This window comes from Bos javanicus, chromosome X (assembly GCF_032452875.1).
Source record: "Bos javanicus breed banteng chromosome X, ARS-OSU_banteng_1.0, whole genome shotgun sequence".
In the NCBI taxonomy this organism is placed as follows: domain Eukaryota; kingdom Metazoa; phylum Chordata; class Mammalia; order Artiodactyla; family Bovidae; genus Bos; species Bos javanicus.
Window position 1 is genome coordinate 132,432,332 of NC_083897.1, and position 21,026 is coordinate 132,453,357.

Genomic DNA, 21,026 nt, shown 5'->3' on the forward strand with positions numbered 1-21,026 from the left:
TTTTTCTATGGAGGAAATAGTCCACAAAGGCAAAGTGCCCACAAAAGGTATAACGTGGCCCTGGTTTCTACCACATTATGCTTGCAACACGAAAAGGTTAGAATTGAACCTTTCAAACCCAAGTTCCAATTACCATACTCATAAACATGCAGGCTGCTCTGTATGTACTGCACACTCTGGTCACCCCCAATTCTACAAAAGGGAAAGTCATGGCCACTACTCATATGAGTGTCCAGACTGAAGGAGGTTTGAACACGCAAAGGACATCCAGATTCAGACCAGCAGTCTCTGCTCTGATTCAAATAATTTCTGCTCTGCCTTTATCTCTCAAATATCTGCATCCTGTTTTGATTACCAGAAAAAAAAATCTTCTCATCTTTAGGGATTAATTAAGCCAATGTATTTGCTTCCTTTGCTCTCTTAAAACATTTATAGTATTTAGGGTTTTTTTTTTAACTTTGTTTTAAAATGACCAATACTACTACTGATACCTATGATTTATTTACTGGTTGGCGACCACATAGTCATCACCTCTAAGGCCAGTTCCTAGCCCAGTGTCTGGCAAACAAACACTGGGTGCTTAATAAATGTTAGATTAACAGATGCATCACCTCTCCAGCAAGAATGCGGAAATGAGATTATGTCCGTGGGCTAATTTTGTCTTCAATCATCTCGCACCTTGCGAGAAACATCTTCGACCTGTATCACAATTGGCATTTTAGGAGATGGTCGCTGGGCCCTCAGCACCTCTGCCGCCTCCATCCACCAGCCACTCCCTCCCCGCTGGGCTCTGTTCTCTCCCAGCATCCTGGGGTCTGAAATGGTCCCCAGCCTGCTGGGAGGCAGCAGGGTCCCGCTTCACCGGCCCTCCCCGGCGTCGCCCCCGCGCCCTGGCACCCCTTCCTCCCGCCACCCCATGCCTCCCACAGCCACGCCCTCCCCGTGGGCGAGATCACCTGTCCGTCCTCAGCAGCCGCCTCCTCGGGTACCCTTTCGCCCCCCTCCTGCTCCCCCTCCTCCGCCACCTCCCCCAAGCCCTCCCCTTCCCCGCCTCCTCCCACCCCTCGGTGTATATAGTAAAGGCCGGGCGCCGCACGCAGACACACACTCGTCCGGACACAGGCGCACACACGCTCACGCACGACCGGCAGCGGCGGCGGCGACAGCAGCTCGGTGACAGCGGCGACGGCGGCTCCCACCGCTGCGCACCCCCTTCAGGCGGCCGGCGGCGAGGCCAGACCGTAGAGTCCCCGCACCCGCGACCACCCCCACGGCTTCCTGGAGGCGGCGGCCGCGATTTCGAGGTAGCGGCCGCGACGCCCCCGTGCGGGCCGGGGTACCCACCCCCCACCCTGAGCCCTCCCCGCGCGGACCTGCCACCGGGACGCAGGGGGCGCGCCGGGCTGGGCGCGCCTGGCGGGGCCCGGCGCCCGGGGAGGGGCCTGCTCCCGGGGGCAGGACGGCGCCTGGAGGCCGGGGCCAGCGGGGAGGGCCGGCGGGGGCGGGGACGCGAGGCGAGGCCGCCACCCGCGCGGCGTCCCCGGGCCCCGCTCCTGCTCCCAGCGCCGCGCACTGGCCGGCGGGGCCGGGGCCGGCCGGGGAGGCGGCACAGGGCGGCGGGGCGGGGGCCCCGAAGTGGGTTTCGGGCCGCCACCGGCGCTGGCACAGGGCGCAGAGGGCGGCGCGTGGTGGACTCCGCGCCCGGGCATCGCACCCGGCCGCTTTCGGCTCTGTGGCTCTGCCCCGGCCCGGAAAACCCGGCGCCTTCCAGGCCCATCGAAAGATGGATTCTGTTGACGTATCTGGCGGCCCTGGCGAGCCGGGTGGAAAGTTGGGTTTTGCCAGATCGCACTGGGCTCGTCTTTGTGACGCTCGGCCAGCCCCGCATCCTCCCGGAGCTGGGTGAGTGTGCATTGGCGCCCCGGGAGTCCTCGTGCCCCCCAATGCCCAGACCCAGGGTGGCCGCACCAGCTCGGGCTTTCTGCCATGTTAGGCACCGAGCAGCCTTCTCGCTGCATTTTGGCGTGCGTTTCAGCGGTGCCTTTTGCTGCGAAGGGAGTTCTTGCCTCTCCCCGTTGGCTTTTTCGGGGTTGGGGTTATGCTCTGTGTGTTTGCTTGTTTGCCGTTTAAAGCCCGACTATTGTTCAGGATAAGCTCCGCCTGGGTGGGGAAATGGCATCCCACCACAGTTGCCGGCGAGGGGTAGAAATGTTGCCAAACAGCTGCTGCTTTGTGTTTCCCTATCAGAAGTCCCTGGAGTAGGTTTGGGGCACGACGGATGGACGGAGAGAGGAATGAGGCACGGAAGAAGAAGGTGGCTTTGGAGAAGCGAATTGTCACCCACCCCAAGGCACGCAGTCCGCTTCCCTCTCTGCCTGCCAAACTTTTATGAATATTCCTTTTGTGATGGGGGAAGCTTAATGAATTCAGCCCAGTTTTCCAGGGAAAAGCAACCCGGCTTTAACAATGGTTTGAGAACTTAATCAATGAGAAGGGCAGGGGAGGAGGAGGAGGAGGAGGCGCTGACACCAGTAATCGGCGATGTGGTTGCTTTTTGCAGAGTCAGGTAGGGGAGAGGTGGGCAGGGCAGGGCGCAGCGCCTGGGTGGCCGCGTTCCGGGGGAGTGTCAGGCGCTTTTACCTGTGCCCACTGGAGCCACCCACCGCCGTGCCCCCACCTCACGGTCTGCCCAGAACTCTGCGACGGGGCTTGAGGGGCCGCTCGCGGCAGTGCGCGGGCGGCCCCCCTCATCTGGCGTTTTTAAGGATGTGTAAATATTTTGCTGAGGGTAAGTGACATCAACAGAATGATATTCCGCAGAGCCCGGGTGTGCAGCGATGATAAATAGATACGGCCAAACAAAGTTTTGATAACCGCGGATTCTCATGGCTGGCTCTGTTTCATTTTGGGTCTTTGTTTTTGTTGGTTTAGCATTATCTCTCATCCTCTGGTGTGATCCCTTTATTTAGCTGTTTCTTGGAAGCTTCTCTTTAGAACAGAGAGAAAAGCAGCCAGCAGGGAGAAAATGATTCTTAGCCTTGCATGCATCGGGCAAGGTTTTCTATGCTTTCCCCGTGAGTCTTTCCGGGACTGTTTTCTATGTCTCTCTTCCTCCTTTCGAGTCACCAGAATCGTTTGTTGATTGACCAGGAGATTTCGGATAACTTTGAAAATGTGTTGTGATGTGCCTTTGTTACAGGAAAGAGGTGGCAGTACAGTGGGGAGGCTAGTGGGAGGACAGTGGGGAGGCTAGCGGGTGGGAGCCCCTACCCACTGATTATCCTTGGCGTTTTCTTCTCAAAGGGGAATGCGGGGAGCTGTGCTTCTTTTCAAAGGTGGCGGGGTGGCTGGAAGGCTGAAAGCCGGGGGGCATCCCAGTTTCTCTGCCCCTTAGAAGCCCAGAGAAGCCACTGGACCCGCCCCTATACACAGTATCCTGTGAGCGGGCACGTCTGTCTCATCCTGCCAGATGCCTGCCAGAGGCATCCACAAGGTGGCTGGGCACCAGGAGCCAAGTCAGACTGGATCTTGGGGGTCCTGGCTGCTTTGGCACTAGCCCAAGGGACCATTTAGCCACCCAGGCAGGCCCTTTATCATGCAAAGAAGCCAGACCTCCAGAGGTGAGGTTTGGCCCAGGAAAGTCTGCCCATCTCAGAAACAAATGAGAAAACAGCTTTCCAGGTGATGCCAGTTGCCAGTATGAGAACTTGGTTGGTGGGCATTTGGGCAAGAACTGTAAAATAAATGAAAAGTCTTTTAGCCAGAAGACAGGGCCCCTGAAATGCAAAAAAAAAAAAGAAAGAAAGAAAGCAAAGAAAAAGAAAAGGCTGGAAGGTGTGTGACAAGGTGTTGCTGGGAGCGCTATAACACCAGACGACCAATATAGCTCTGGCTATGATGACCCCGAAAACTAGATAGGACTGGTCTCCCCAAAGCCATGCCATGTGACCCAGAATGGAAGTATTCTGTATGTGGAGATGTCCACACACAGTGTGCTCTGAATGGACAGTAAGAAGAGAGCAAGTGTTTGTCTTCTGGCTTCTTCTCTAACCTTAGTTTTGGGGAAGCAGTGGGTAGTGGAGGGAGAGAAGTCGAGAAGGAAATGAACATTTGCTGTTGCCCTCTGTCTGCCAGACACTGTGCATATGGGAAACCATGATGTGATGGAGGCATTATTTTACAGATAAGGAATCAGACTCGGAGAAATTTCCAGTCAAGTGTCTGATTCCAGACCCCAGTGGTTATGACTTAAAGGGGCAACATGTTCCTCTACCCTTCCCTCAAGGCTCTTATTTATTTCTTCCCGAGACTAGAGTCCTCAGCCCCTACCAAATGCAATACCTAACTGAGGGAGGGGGGCACCAGTGAGGCAGCTCAGCCACCCAAGCAGGGTACATGCTTATGTGCTAAGGAGATAGATCCCAGATAGTCCCTAACCATTTCAGATGGAAAGACTGTGCCTTTTCATCTTGGAATTCCCAAAAGTCAACTGTCGCTTAATGAACAAGTGTTGAGTGACTGAATGATGGAACTGATGGAGTGAATGAATGGTGGTGGGAGGGAGCTGTGTCATTATCAAGGGAGACCAGCCGGGAGAAATCCAGAGATTTGTGTGTGGTTGGGGTCTTGGAGGGCCTGGTGTGATGCTGCAGTTCTAGCCTTGAGGAGTTCCAAGCCGACGAGCCTGAGTGAGATGAGCAGTCACATTCCCATCTTATCCATGAGGAAACTGAGGATGAGATAGAGTGGGTAATTAGCCTGAGGGCCATGGTAGGGCCAGAGGGTAGGTAAGGTATTTCTGACTCTTAAACGTCTCAAATAAATAAACTCTAAATAAAAATGAGATGGGTTCTTGCTCTGCAACTGCACCATCAAAGCAAAGTCCTTTAGCCCCCTTCCAATCAGATGGTGGCCTTTAAGCCCCTAGAAATTCTGGGGCCACTGGGAGGGCCAGGATTTGAATCCCTGTATGAGGTGTTTCTGACTCTCCTGCCTCCATGATGAGAATATGAGGGGGGACCTCAGAGAATGAGGCTCTCGAGGAGGGGGAAAGATGGCTAACTGCACTCTCCCCTGCACAAAAGCCTGCGTGGGATTCTGAATTAAGCTTGATTTGGGGATCAGGGTGACATCCTTGCTGTAGAGTTGGCAGTGCTTGTCTCTGGAGAATGCCTCTGATTACCACTTCTCCCTCCTACCTGACCGTCTGCCCGGATGCCCATCATCTCATTCTTTGCAGCTCAAGGCATCTCCTTTGTGGCTCGTCATTTCTGATGAGCCTCTCAAGGCTACCGCTCTCCTGTGTTCTGATGGCAGCTGCTGAGGAGGTGATTCGTGTTAGTACTTCGGGATTTTGCACATGACACCCTCCTTCTCTCTCCAGCCAAAAACACACATAGGAACACGCATGCACGTGCAGAGGCAGGCACACGTAATTTGATCATGTTTCTGTATCTGCTTCACCAAATTAGATTGCAAACCCAGAATTGTTATTGAACGAACATACATGACTTTGGCGATCTTCTATCCCAGCCCCTGCCTTAAACAGATCCATAGAGCTAAGATGCAGGCTGCTCAACCTGCAGATGCCTTAAGTAATGATTATACTCTCTGGCCTTGCCATGCCGGCCCCCAGGGCCTTTCCTAAGAGCCCACTTTAATCTCCAGTTAGAGGTAGGGCTGGGGTCCTAGAACATCCCAGTCTTGCAGTTCCCATCTCTTGCTATAATTCTTATCACCCACCCTGCTCTCACCTGTCATTCTTCTTCCCACAGCTTTTTTAGGTCTTTCAACACAGCACTGTCTAATAGAACTCTCTATGAGGAGAGATTTTATATCCGCACCATGCTGTATAGTAACTGCTAGTCACATGTGGGTTTTCAGCAGGTGAAAGGTGGCTACTCCAAAATAGGATATGCTATGATGATAACGTATGCACAGGATTTCTACGACCTAGTGCAAAAAATATATATATATATAAAATAGCTCATTAATAATTTTTATATTGATTACATGTTAAAATGATCATATTTGGAATGTATTGGTCAAATAAGCTAGAGTGTTGAGATTAATGTCACCTGTTCTTTAGAATTACATACATATTTCTGTTCGGCAGCTCTGCCCCACCAGCCTGAGCCTTCAGCCTCATAGCACCTCTAGGAGTTTCAGGTGGCATGAACACCCTCCATCCCCATGGCAGGCGGGAGGCCTGGGGTTTACTCAAGAGCCACGACAGCCTGGCATCAGGCCACTCTGATTTTCAGGAGCTAAGGTGCCATTTGGGGGGGGGGTCCCCATAAAGCCCACCTGTGAGCATGTTTGCTCAGTCACCTCCTGTGGGGAATGTGGGCTCTGAAACTTAATGGAGATGAGAGAGCAGGGCGGGGGTAAGGGTGGACAGGGCTGGTTTCCTTTCCTCCAGCCCAGGCTGGTGTCCTTGTCCATCAGAGAGCTGTCTCCCTCCTGAGTGACTGATTTCCTCAACACCTGCTCTAATAATATCCTTCCCCAGGATATGTGTTTGGAGAGTAGAGGCCCAAGGAGACACCCTTGCACTGAGAGTGGGTTATTTGGGGCTGGGGCCAGTCTTAAAGAAGAGAAGGGAAAAGAGGGGATGCACATAGTCATTTCCTGACAGCTTGATGAAAACAAGAGCAAGGGAATAAATGCAGTTTCTGCGCGGGAGACAAAATGAACACCAGAAAGGCCAGTTTCACACACCCGCGGTGCCATAGATGAGAAGCCCTGAGGAAGGGACAGTTTGGGGAGGTGGGGGAAGGCTCACCATGGGCATTGTGCCCTTGGCCCTGGGCATGGCCCAAGGAGACAGAAAGAGCTGGAATAATGGACTCGGGGCTTCGGTGATTTATAGGTCAGGCGCCTGTGGCTCTGGCTCCTGAGGGGGCTGCCCCCACAGGGGACCCTTGGCTGACCTCCTCAAGCTCCTCGGAAGGAGCTGGTTTTGTTTCCCATGGCAGAAGCAGACTGTTTACTGGAGCACAGGAAGAATCCGACGTTCTGGCGAAAAATAATTCATTAACAGCCAGGGTATTACCAGTTCCCTGGAAAAGCTCCTCCAGCTGCACTGGAGCAACTGTTCTTTCTCAGAAGCGGAACTGGGCCTCACTGGTGGCCAGGACTGGGTATGCGTGGGCATTTTTGTCGTTGTTGTTATTTCTGCCTTTGTGTGTGTGCCCACCTTAAAATCCAGACAAAGGAATGGGGGCCTGAAAGGGTTGAGATAGTATAGCCGTCAGCCATTCTGTCCTCCATGGTTTTAGCCTGGAAACACTAGGCCAACTCTAGGAACATGCATCTTCCCTGACCAAAGTCCATCCTCATGCTGGGGGCACTGCACAATCACATAGGATGTTCTAGAACTAAAAGAATTTTAGAGAATCTCAGCACCTGCTCTTAAGATTTTATAGAAACAATTGGCTGAAGGACTCCCATACCCACCTACCCCCATCCCCCCTACACACACACTGGGCAGAATGTCCTATCTTGCTGTGTTGAATTCTTTGCTTACTATGAATTGGCACAGCAGGCCCGAAGTATGTGATTCATCATCCCAGTTTTGAGGGTATTTGGAAAGCCAGGCAGGCATAACCAACAGAATGGTTTGCATGTTTTGTTCACTAAGAATGATTGAATCTACAGTAATAAATAAAATGGAATGATTCAGGAAGCTTTTTATGCTCTGGAAAAATCTGCTTTAAAAGAGGGGGGTGGTTGTGTGCTTGTTTGTTTTTTAATGCCTCATGCTCAGAAATGTGTATCCAGCTAGCAAGAAATGGGGAAGAATGACATTTCCTTGGTTTAGTTTTTAAAAACACTAATTGCAGGTTAAGTAAGATGCAGTGTATTGATTTTGGTTTTGTATGGAACATAATGAGATAATCATTTTATTTTATGAGATATTAATTTCCATCCATTTAGACTGATGAAATACGCATTTCACATGCACCCTGCTAGCTCCACCATCATCACAGTATTTCTTTAATGTCTCTAGATTCAGACTGGGAACCTGTTTCATTTATTTGGAAAGGAAATCAGTATGTCCTTAGTAAACATATGTGTAAGCCAACCTTAGATTTCAAGGAAAATGGGATTTTTCTTCTTTGATGACTGCCAGAGATATGAATATTAAAAGCCGATTGTATTTGCCTTTAATTAGAGCACAGTTTCTCCACCTTGGCCCTGTTGCCATTTTAGGCCAGATCATTCTATGTTGTAGGGGGCTGTCCTGTGCACTGGAGGGTGTTTAGCAGCATCCCTGGCCTCGACCCACTAGATGCCCAAAGTGTCACCCCTCCCCCCCTAGTTGTGACAGCCAAAAATGTCTCCAGATCTTGCCAAATGTCCCCTCTGGGGCAAAATGGACCCTGATTGAGAACCACTGGTCTAGACCAAGATTTAATAAGTAATTTGTGGCTTTTGGATAATTCAATTTGAAATAATACAAGACAGAATTTCCCTCTCTAACTTATATGTACAATTCATGGGAGTGATTAATTAATGGTTGGAAGTGGGTCATGTGCCTGATTTAATTGTAAGTTGGATGTAAGGGTCTGTAAAATTGTATAAGCACAGAGATTTTTCTTTAAATTCAGGTGACTGAATAAGTCATAGGTAATTGGGGGACACATTGTAACAACTAACACCTTTTCTGTTTTTTCATGAAGAGAACAGGTTTATTTCTCCTCAGTTTCTTTTTCATACTGCCTGATTTCAGACATGCCTTGTCAGCCACCAGGCATCTTCTTCCACCCCCACCTCTCCCCACTGTCATTTCTCCTGTAGCATCTTAAGCCTAAGCCAATTAATTTAGCCCTTTAGTGTACTTGGGAGAGCCCTGCTCATAACACTGTAATAGACTCACTGCAGATCGTGGCAGCCCTTTACCCACCACTAATTTCTCTGTTTTCCCGTTCTGTTGAGAGAGAAAGTCAATGGTGAGCAGATGGAGCATGTTTCAAAATTACTGGACATTCACATTCAGGTGGACTTCACCACCCCTCCCACCTTTTTGCCCTCTTACACACATTTATTTCCCTGCAGCAGTTCTGCTTGGGAAAAGGAACGACAGCAGGGCTCCTCTAGCCAGCTCAGTCCTGGTAATGCCCAAGGTCAGCAGCAACAGATGGAATGCTGCCACTGGACGAGCTGCAAGAGGGGTAATAATGCCTTCACGGGGAACGTGTCATGGGGTAAACCATTCCTGCCCATCCATGGAAGTGGGATGAGCCCTTGGGGGACAGAGAGAGAAAGGAGAGGTGGATGGCTCATTACATAGGACAGTGTCCTGAGGCCAACCTCATCCTGACCGTCTTTGGGGTGGGATGGGTGTTTAGGGAGTACTCACGGGTGTGGCCAGGTGCTCAGGGCAGACATCACTGGGGGGCCACTTCACTTTGCAGGCATCCAAGGCCGGCTGAAGGCTGACCTTTTCCAAAGAGTGTCCGAAGGAGTTCTGAGTGTCGAGTGCGGAAGGAAGCTTACCTAGTGAGGAAAGATAGAAAGGTGAGCACGTGGGGGGTTGGCCAGGCCAGCAGTAGCCCTTCATTGGCGAGTTCTTGCCTCCCTTGATGAGTCGTTTGACTCTTGGCAGACATCCCCTGAGTGCTTGGGTCCAGGCAGAGAAATAATTGATTTGCAGCACATGAGGTTTGGTCATACTGAATTGGTTCTCCCTCGTGAACCAGGATTTGGGTGATGGCTGCAACACTAGGAGAGGAAGTGGGATCAAAAATCTGGGCTTGGAGGCCAGTTTCGTGGTACAGAGGCCACTGGGGCCACCTCTGTGTGCTGCTGAAGCCAACAGACAGGTCCGAGTGGTATGTTGTTCCTCAAAATAATGGCAATGGAAATGGCTGTGAAAAACATTCAGACCCTTGTCATAAAAATGCAAACAGTCTTCCTGCTATAGGGAAAAGCTAAATAAACTCTATTGCAGCTGTATTAAGTAGAAACAGATTTAAAAATCGGGTGTTTTTTTTCCTGAGACACTTATTTATAGCAGGTTGGGCAAAGGCTGCCACTATCTTTCGCGACTCCGGAAGACTGTTTTCCAGATGGTCCTTGCTGTTTTTCTCTTTATTAAGCTTAGCTGAACCCAGCCTTGCTTGGAAAGGTTCATAGAAAGTGGTGTTATTTTTTTCAGATTACAATGGCCATTGATTGGCTAACAAATCAATGGAAGGGAATGGATTGAGCCTGTGCCGATGGATTTCCTTTCGCATTTCAAAATAAGAAAAATGTCAAGGAAAGCTCAGAATAGGAGTGCTATTTTGACTGTGTACATCAAAGCTTTGAAAACCATTCAGGGCTGCATTTTCTATTAATTTACATTTGCATCTTTTTCTAAAATAACGCCCTCCTCTTTGCAAAAAACTGCAACGTTACCGTTTCCTTTCCAACATCTAAACAATGTCCAGATACATTTCAGATTGAGCAATTAGCTCTGGCTGCAATTTCCTTTTAGGAAAAAAAATCACTAACCCACTAGACTAAATATGAAATTATTGAATGTGAAGATATCAATATTTGTTCTAGGATCCTTTGTGGCTTATCACTTGCATTTTAAGAAGGCTAGAAGAGGCTGGTTCTACCTGGCCTTGCCATGTTAGACACACCCACGCCAGAAAACTCAAACTTTGTGTTTTTCCCTTAGGAGCTGGGCAGCTGAATTTGGGGTCATCAAGGCTGATTCTTACAGCTGAAACTGCACAGGGAACCATTTTGGAAAGGCGCATAAACCAGTGATCCCTGCAGACCAGGCTTGAGTACCACCACCCCACATGGGGTAAAATTTCTACCCATTCACAGTTAAATGAAAGAAGAGTAAAACTGTATACTGAGTTTCCATTTTTATAGAACTGCCCTTTATTCTAAAATGGCCTTTCCCACTTTTTTTTAGTGTTAAAGTCTCTTTTGTGAATGATGATATTTGTAGTTTAGCATCTTTTTTTCACAAAGTCAGAAGTTGAACTCATGTTGGATCCTACTTTTTTTTTTAATGTTACTCATTCAGAACATTACAAAGTCTTGGATTTACTGAGGAGGCCTCAGTAGATCAGGAAAGGGAGCCTTTGTTGCCATTTCTAAGCCAGAAAAACTCACTTGAGGTAGAGTCCTGCTCCCAGTTCCTTACCTGATTCTTTTGACCCATCAGCCACAGAACTGTGGCTTTGTCCAAAGCCCATGTGAAGAATGGAATTGCTTCTCTAGAGGAAGTTTTTTGTTTGTTTGTTTTATGTTTTGTTTGTTTTTTTGGTTGCACTGTGAGGTTAGTGGGATCTTAGTTCCACCATCTGAGATTGAACCCAAGCCCCCTGCAGTGTAAGTGCAGAGTCCTAACCACTGGACCACCAGTTCACACAGGCTCGACCCACCATCCTCCTTTCCTCAGCATGGCTCACCAGGCAGTATCCTCAGTCTCCTTACTGCTGCTCCCCCAGCTGCTCCTCCTCTTGCTAAAGCACCCCTCTGATTTCATCACTGTAGCTCAAGAACATTCAATGACTCCCTATTTCCTAATTAGAATAAAACCCTATATGAAGCCCTTTTTTCATTTTCCCAGGCCACTCTCTCCCTCAGGACTGCTCTTCAGTGGAGAGGATGACTCCAGATTGTACGCTTGCTCTCACTGTGTGTGTTTTTATTGAAGTATGGTTGATTTATAATGTTGTGTTAGTTTCAGGTGTACGGCAACACACATATATATGTAGGGCTTCCCTGGTGGCTCAGCTGGTAAAGAATCCACCTGTAATGTCAGAGACCTGGGCTCAATCTCTAGGTTGGGAAGGTCTTATGGAGAAGGGAACGGCTACCTACTCCAGTATTCTGGCCTGGAATTCCATGGACTGTATAGTCTATGAGGTCGCAAAGAGTTGGACACGACTGAGCGACTTTGACTTTCATATATAGGGGTGTGTGTGTGTGTGTGTGTGTATGTATGTATTGTGTGCTCAGTCACTCAGTCACTCAGTCGTGTCTGATTCTTTGACTCTTTTGCAACCCCATGGACTGTAGCCTGCCAGGCTCCTCTGTCCATGGGATTTCCCAGGCAAGAATACTGGAGTGGGTTGCCATTCCCTTCTCTAGGGGATCTTTCTGGCCCAGGGATCAAACCCAGGTTTCCTGCATTGCAGGCAGATTCTTTACCATCTGAGCCACCAGAGAAGAAATAATAATATATATATATTATTTTTTAGATTCTTTGCCTTTATAGATTATTATAAGATACAAGATAGATCATTACAAGATATTGAATGTAGTTCCCTATGCTATAGAGTAGGGCCTCATTATTTATCTATTTTATATACAGTAGTGTCTGCTAATCTTAAACTCCTAATTTATCCCTCCTTCCCTTGTCCCTCAGATCAGATCATATCAGATCAGTCACTTAGTCGTGTCCGACTCTTTGCGACCCCATGAATTGAAGCACACCAGGCCTCCCTGTCTATCACCAACTCCTGGAGTTCACTGAGACTCATGTCCATCGAGTTGGTGATGCCATCCAGCCATCTCATCCTCTGTCGTTCCCTTCTCCCACTGCCCCCAATCCCTCCCAGCATCAGAGTCTTTTCCAGTGAGTCAACTCTTCACATGAGGTGGCCAAAGTACTGGAGTTTCAGCTTTAGCATCATTCCTTCCAAAGAAATCCCAGGGCTGATCTCCTTCAGAATGGACTGGTTGGATCTCCTTGCAGTCCAAGGGACTCTCAAGAGTCTTCTCCAACACCACAGTTCAAAAGCATCAATTCTTCGGCGCTCAGCCTTCTTCACAGTCCAACTCTCACATCCATACATGACCACAGGAAAAACCATAGCCTTGACTAGACGGACCTTTGTTGGCAAAGTAATGTCTTTGCTTTTGAATATGCTATCTAGGTTGGTCATAGCTTTCCTTCCAAGGAGTAAGCGTCTTTTAATTTCATGGCTGCAGTCACCATCTGCAGTGATTTTGGAGCCCAGAAAAATAAAGTCTGACACTGTTTCCACTGTTTCCCCATCTATTTCCCATGAAGTGATGGGACCAGATGCCATGATCTTCGTTTTCTGAATGTTGAGCTTTAAACCAACTTTTTCACTCTCCTCTTTCACATTCATCAAGAGGCTTTTTAGTTCCTCTTCACTTTCTGCCATAAGGGTGGTGTCATCTGCATAGCTGAGGTTATTGATATTTCTCCCGGCAATCTTGATTCCAGCTTGTGTTTCTTCCAGTCCAGCGTTTCTCATGATGTACTCTGCATATAAGTTAAATAAGCAGGGTGACAATATACAGCCTTGATGAACTCCTTTTCCTATTTGGGACCAGTCTGTTGTTCCATGTCCAGTTCTAAATGTTGCTTCCTGACCTGCATATAGGTTTCTCAAGAGGCAGATCAGGTGGTCTGGTATTCCCATCTCTTTCAGAATCTTCCACAGTTTATTGTGATCCACACAGTCAAAGGCTTTGGCATAGTCAATAAAGCAGAAATAGATGCTTGTCCCTAGGTAACCATAAATTTGTTTCCTGTCTGTATTTCTGTTATATATATAAGTTCTTTTGTATCAGTTTATTTTTTAGATTCCATATATAAGTGATATCATATGATATCTGTTTTTCTCTGACTTACTTCACTCAGTATAATAATCTCTGGGCCTATCCATGTTACTTCAAATGACATTATTGTATTATTTTTTATGGCTAAATAATATTCATACACACACACACACAAGTGTGCATGCCAAGTTGCTTCAATAGTGTCCAACTCTTTGTGACCCCATGGACTGTAGTGCACTGGGCTCTTCTGTCCATGGGATTATCCAGGCAAGAATATTGGAGTGAGTTGCCATGCTGTACTTCAGGGGATCTTCCTGACCCAGGGATCAAACCCACCTCTTGCATCTCCTGCACTGGCAAGCTGATTCTTTGCCACTAGCACCTCCCAGAAAGCCCTACACACACACACACACACACACACACACACACACACACATACATCATACGTCATCTTCTTTATCCATTCATCTGTCAGTGGACAGGTTCCTTCTATATCTTTGCTACTGTAAAATAGTGCATTGCTATGAATATTGGGGTTCATGTATCTTTTTTAATTAGAGTTTTTGTATTTTCTGTATATACATGCCCAGGATGGAATTGGTGGATCAACTCTTATTTTTTCTTTTAAGGAACCTCCATACTGTTTTCCATAGTGGCTATACCAGTTAACATTTCCACCAACAGTGTAAGAAGGTTCCTTTTTTCCTACATACTCTCTAGCATTTATTATTTGTAGACTTTTTGATAATGTCTCTCTCAGCTGTGTTTTATTTGCTTTCTTTATGGGGGGAGGTTTGCAAGAAGATTACGAGATCTTTTGGGCATCTTTCTCTAGATGAAGAGCACCAAAGCCTGAGTCTAATATAATGGACCTTCCCATGGATTGTGACACTAGTGGTTTAAAAAAAAAAGGAAAAAACTCCACACAAAATGAGGCTCTCTAGCTTCAAGAATTATAACCTTACTATGAGTCTCTCCTACAGTACTGCTTCTGGATAAAAATGCCCCATTTTTGACCTGCTGGCAGATGGGTGTTGCTTCAGGAGGGGACTGCTGGCTTGTCCTACTGAAAACAAAACGACTTATACAAACTTTGAAATTTGCAATTAAGACATAGTGAAAGACATTAGCCAGTGCAAACTGTCCATTCTATTAGAAATGTTTCCAATGGCCTTTTATAAAGTCATAGTAGGACAGTATCATCTATTATTTGTCAAGTTCCTGCTATAGCTTGGACAGTTGTACCAGGTGATTTACATCTATTATTTTTGTTCCAGCTCCATAAGAGTCATATAATGTAGGTGGGTATTTTGAGCTTTATATCATAAAGGGGGAATTAGAGGCTCAGGGGCTTCCCTATAACTCAGATGGTAAAGAATCTGCCTCCAATGCAGGAGACCTGGGTTCAATCCCTGGGTCAGGAAGATCCCCTGGAGAAGGGAATGGCAACCCACTCCAGTATTCTTGCCTGGAGAATCCCATGGACAAAGGAGCCTGGGGGGCTACAGTCCACGGGGTCACAAAGGGTCGGACATGACTGAGTGACTAACACTACTACTAGAGGCTCAGAGAGGGTTAGTAACTTAAACAGAGTCACACAGCTCATGGGAGGTGGAACTGGGATTCTTCCACAGTGTGGTTCAAAAGAATTTTCTGTGATGATGGAAATGTCCTTCACTATCCACTATGGTAGCCACTAGCCAGCCTTAAGTTGCTGTTGAGCACTAGAAATGTGACTGGTATGTGACTGAGGCCTGACTTTTTAATTTTTTCTTAACCATATTTGAAGTGTACAGCTCAGTGGTATTCAGTGTATCCATATTGTTGTGCAGCCATTACTACCATCCATCTCCGAGAACCCTTTTCATCTTGCAAATTGAATCTGTGTCCTCCTTAAACACTAACTCCCTGTTTACCCTCCTTCCCCTAACCCCTGGCAACCACCCTTCTACTTTCATTTTTCTTTCTTTTTCAGTCTCCCCTTTACCCCCACAGCCTCTGGTAACAACCCTTCTACTCTATGTTAATATAAATCTGGGGGAATTTTTTAAAAAATATTCTACAATTACAGCTGTGCAAATTTCCCCGTTTGTATATTTCCAAGAGCCAGTCTTGAAAGGCATGAACTCAAAGCCTGATTTCTGTTATTTACAGGGATCTGAACCCATTAATCAGTGATGAAATGTCAATGCAGTACTTGTCTATTTTAAGTGTAAATTGCCCCTTGTGGCTAGAAGGTGCCGTATTGGAGAGTGCCTCTCTGGACCGACTTCACTGTGCCATTCTGCTTGAGGCCCACCTCTTCTGGAATGCCCAGCCACTCTGCATCTTTCTTCTTCCCTCTCTGCCCAGCATAGCTCCCCTGTTTCTCAGAGGCCTATAGACCAGTGATTCTCAAGTTTTAGCAGGTGGTAGAAATACCCCTGGTGGCTTAGAGGTTAAAGTGTCTGCCTCCAATGCAGGAGACCTGGGTTCGATCCCTGGGTTGGGAAGATCCCCTGGAAAAGGAAATGGTAACCCACTCCAGTATTCTTGCCTGGAGAATCCCATGGATGTAACCCTGGTAGGCTACAGTCCACGGGGTCGCAAAGAGTCTGACACGACTGAGCGGCTTTACTTTCACTTTTTACTTTCAGAGTCATCTGGTGAAGTGAAAGTCACTCAGTCGTGTCCGAGTCTTTGTGACTCCATGGACTGTAGCCTGCCAGGCTGCTCTATCCGTGTGATTCTCCAGGCAAGAATACTGAAGTGGGTAGCCTATCCCTTCTCCAGGGGATCTTCCCGACCCAGGGATCGAACCGGGGTCTCCTGCATTGCAGGCAGATTCTTTACCAGCTGAGCTACCAGGGAATCATCTGGAGGGCTGGTTAAAATACAGATTTCTGGGACCTGCCTGGCAGGCCTGGAGTGGGGCCCAAGAATTTGCATTTCTGGCAAGTTCCCAGGTGCTGCAGGGCTGCTGGTGCTAGGATATTTGGTTGAACATTGTCTATCCAGGCTTAAAGGCTAATTCCTGCATCTTACAGTGGTGTGGCCTGGGGTTTAGCTGTTACCTCCTGGCATGCAGGGAGCAGCGGCTGCTGGCTCACCTCAGCTGGTAGAAGCCTCCTTCCTGCTCCTGTCCTGGGGACCTGGCCCTCCCTCAATCCCGACTTGACTTGGACCACTGTTAGCTTGGGTCACTCCCTTGGCAGTTGTTCTGGAATGCATTCATTTTCATTTGGGGCTCCTTAGGAGGGGCTGGAAAGCCAGGCAGGGTGAAGAGGCATAATCTCTAAGAATTTGCCTGACCACGTAGGGCAAGCCAGTAAGGAGAGGCCCATTTATTGTCCATGCTGCTATTCTCTGCAATTAAAGGTGGCAGAAAACTTAACTAGGAAAGGAAAAAAAAAAAGTGAAGCAGGTGAGGCAGACAGATCACGAAGCCTAGTCTCCCTATCCTTGTATTCTTACCCAAATTAATGCCCTGGGGCAGGATTGGAGGTGAAGGGGTGGGTGTGGCCAAGAGGGCCCAGGAGTCCTTGGAAAGGGTGCTGTCGGGTTGGCCACCTTGAGTCTAGACCTAGCTTTCATCAGTGTTGAGAATGTTGTTCTTATTAAAAATAAACACACATGTGAAGAAGTAGCTGCTAGACTGTTTTTCTTATGAGTATTTGTATAACAAAAGAGCAATGTGGAGTCATTTTTTTCCCCTTAAGTGTGCACATATCTGTGTTTTCTCCCACAGAACCTATGCTTTTTTCTTTTCTTGTTTTCCCGTCTTTGTTTTGTTTTGTTTTGTTTTGAGAGCAGGAATCATACATCTTTTTTTTTTTTTTTTTTTGTGGCTTGGTCTTAAACCAGCATTCATTCTCTTGAGCCAGGCAGCACTTCCTAAAGTTCATTTTAATCACCATCTAGAACAACCCAAACCCTCCGTGGCTCCTGGCAGCATGCTCTGCAGTACTTAGATGTTGATAATATGTTTAATTTTTGAAAGTTACAACTGCGCAAATTTCCCCGTTTGTATGTTTCCAAGAGCAAGTCTTGAAAGGTATGAACTCAAAGCCTCATTTCTGTTATTTACAGGGGTCTGTCCCCATTAATTGGTGATGAAATGTCAAATTCTTGTGCTTCGAGTACTTCCATCTTCCCACTCAGCTCTGTGCCATCTCCCCCTGCATGAGCTCAGCAAATGTGAGCACACCAGTGAGGTCCCAGGCTCGTCCCTCTTGTTTTTAATCACTGCACCTCATCCTACTTTCCTCTGGTCCATTGGACCCACTCTCAGCTCCATCTCAGATATTTGGAACACAAGGCTCTTCATCCCCTGTCTGTATGGGATGTGTCTTCCCTTCCTGCAGATCTGTGGCTTTCCCCCTCTGTCTGTGATGCCCATTGCCAAGTTCCCCATTCCTTTTTTCACTTATGTGGGTGGGGTGAAGATACCAGGTTCTCTACATCCATGATAGAGCTGAAGCACCTGGCCAGGAATTTCATTTACATGCTCGCAGGTAAACTGCACCATACTATTTAGAAACAGCTATTTTACTTTGCAGTTTTCACGAGGAAACTGAGGCAGAAGGGCAGGTTATGGATGATGAGCAGAAAAGGTTGGCAGGGTCCAGATCATCATGGATCTTATAAGCCTTGGCAAAGCGCTTGGACTTTATCCCTAAGCAGTTTTACACAAGCCAGTGACATTATTTACTTCACATGTTTTGTTTTTCTCCCTAATGGAGAACAGAGCAGAAGGGAACGTAGACCAGAAAGGCTCCATTGCAGTAATCCAGGGAGACCAATGACCTTGACCTTGAGTGGAAGCAGCATGGTGCCTGTGAATGGGGAGGCACGTGGCTGGATTCTAGAACTATTTAGGAGGCTGACTCCGTGGGACCTGGTAATGGCTGGTAGACTAAATTGTGACAGCACCCTAGTTTCTGTCATTTAGGCCCCTTAATGAGCCAGGGAACTCAGGAAAGGGGGACAGTCTAAGTACCTGGGCCCCATCCCACCTTTGCAGCCAGGGGTGGGGCAGCCCAGATCTAGACAAGTGGTCAGAACACCCTGGCACTGGCCCTCAGTAATCATCTGAGCACCCAGCTCTGAAGGGAATATGATGAAAACAGTGAACGAACCAGAAAATGGGGGGGAGAGAGGAAACCTGACAGACGTAGTGAACAGCCAAGAGCACCTTCAGTCAGCAGCTTTAAAGACGCGTTCCAGATTCATATGCTCTAAATAGGTCAGACTTTGTGAGCACTGGCAGACATGAGTGATCCTGCTGGTAGAGAGGAGTTTGGCTGGTAGCCTGCCACCAAGGTGACCAACTGTTCTAGTTGGCCAGGGATTCAGGGGGTTCTGGGGACATGGGACTTTCGGCTTTAAAACCCGGCGGTCCTGGGCAAACTGGGCAAGTCGGTCACCCCGCCTGCCAGGGGAGGAGTTGCAATCTGGACACCTGGCCTGATCAGGGCCAGAGCACTGGAGACTCAGTTCAGCCTGGAGACCCGGTATGGATATGCCACCACTGAGCAGAAAGGGAGCTTGGGAATGGCAAAGGAAAGAACATAACCCGAGCCCTTTCAGATAGCTTCCCTGGGTCTGCATGAAATGCTTCTCTTAAAATAGGAGCCTGAGAGGCCCATTCTACTTTCCTGGAACTACCCTATGCCTCGTGCTCCTTATAATCCTGCCCATTTGGGGATTCAGCCGGACATTTCCGGTGAATAATAGGTGAGTGAACAAATTCTTTGGTCCTGCTGGCCTCCTGGACATGCAAGTCCTTAACCAGATGTGGGAATATTTAAACTGGGTCCTGGGTGAGCGGAACAGTTTCTTTACATAATGTGTTCCTGTATCCAATCATGGGTATGTGTGTGTGTGTTAGTCACTCAGTCGTGTCCGACCCTTTTCGACCCCATAGGCTATAGCCCACTAGGCTCCTCTGTCCATGGATTTCTCCATGCAAGAATACTGGAGTGGGTTGCTATTCCCTTCTCCAGGGGATCTTCCCAACCCAGGGATTGAACACAAGTCTCCTGCATTGCAGGCAGATTCTTTACCATCTGAGCTACCTGGGAAGCCCAATCATGGTTAGAAAAGCCTTTTTATTTTTTAAGAACAGTAAATGGCAGAATCATTTGTAGCAATAGAACATTCAGATCTTTATTTGCAAAGAGAGCATAATCCTCCATTATTCATAACTCTTTTAAAACCAAATGACAATTTTTTTTGTTTTCAAAGGCTTCCCTTCCCCACCCTTATCCCAACTATTTTCTCTTCCAAAATAAACCTCAGTAAATAAGCAGACTACATGTTGCAAATGGCAGGACAGAGGAGCACTTGGAAGGGGAAACTAACGAAACATTTTTCCTCTGAAGGTCTGGCCTGGTGGGAGCCTTTCACTCCCTTCCGAAATGCAGAGAGAAATGGAGTGAGGTGACCCCCATTCAAGGAAACCCCTGACACCAGGGAAAGGGAAACATATGAGTCCATTTGTGAGGTGGACAGCAGCAGCAGGAATAAGGAAAATTTCTGTGCAGGGAAATAGAAGAATAGAGGAAGGTGTGAAAAAAGTAAGAGTGAGATTCCTCAGGCCACCAGGCTCAGATAGCGTAGGAGTGAGAAGGGCCATAAATGGGACTCGGGTCTTTGGAAAGGAGCCTCCAACCATACCCTGTGTTAAAATGAGTCAGAGAGTGAAAATGAGCTTTGTCATTTCCCTGTGCCCTTCTGGATCACTTTAAGAGGAGTTGTAGCAAAATTGCCTACAGTATATTCTTTTCCAAGCGTAAAGGACTTGGTGGGTAAAAACTTAAATAAGAGTATCAGCATGTTAAAAAGGTTTACTATTTCACATATACTTTAAATAGATCAGAATTTTTAAGCAGTGGGGGGATGGGGTTTTTATTGGTAATGTTTGACTTTCAAAGTCAGCTTTATGGACGGGAGAAGTCCTAAAACTTTTCCATCACGGATTTTTATTTTCAAATTTTTGTCCAAACTCTTAACATACATACAGGAAAGTGCCTGTATGTACTGCTTGAAGTATTTCCACCAACAGCACACCCACGTCACCAGCATGCTGGTGGAGATAGGGATCGAACCAGTCCATCAAAGCCCCTGTGCCCTTTCCACCACCCTTCACCAATAGTGACCACTATCTTCCCACAGCACAGATGAGTTTTGTCTCCCACAGGGCTTTTTCAATCAGGGCTTTGTGTGTGACTACCAAAAAAAAGTCCTTGTAATTTTTTTTTTAGGGAGCAGGGAAGAAATTTTGTAACAGTTTCCTTTCTCTGGCAGATCCGAGTTAGGCCTGTTAAACAGGAAGTTCCCGAGCTGGGTCCCTGCTGGTGCAGGGTTTGGGGCAGGCTGGTCTCTGCTGCCCAGAACGATGCCCAGGCCATGAGCCAGTAGCCTGCCCTTGGCGCCACCTCTACCAAAGGCAGCCACTGAGCTGGCCTTATCTGCCTCATTAAAGCCTCTGTCAGATC

At 47.7% G+C, this 21,026-nt stretch overlaps 1 protein-coding gene across 4 annotated transcripts in view; it reads left to right on the forward strand.

Moving 5' to 3' along the window:
* Positions 1 to 1,102: 1,102 nt before the first annotated feature.
* Positions 1,103 to 21,026, forward strand: part of RAI2 (retinoic acid induced 2) — a 71,483-nt gene continuing 51,559 nt past the window's right edge. Inside the window, exon 1 of one of the 4 annotated variants that reach the window (XM_061408038.1) lies at positions 1,103 to 1,304. The gene's annotated coding sequence lies outside the window, so the exon portion shown is untranslated. Of the gene's footprint in view, positions 1,305 to 1,679; positions 1,903 to 2,575; positions 2,789 to 21,026 lie in introns of those variants that run through there. The other 3 variants (XM_061408037.1, XM_061408042.1, XM_061408041.1) reach the window with 3 other exon arrangements.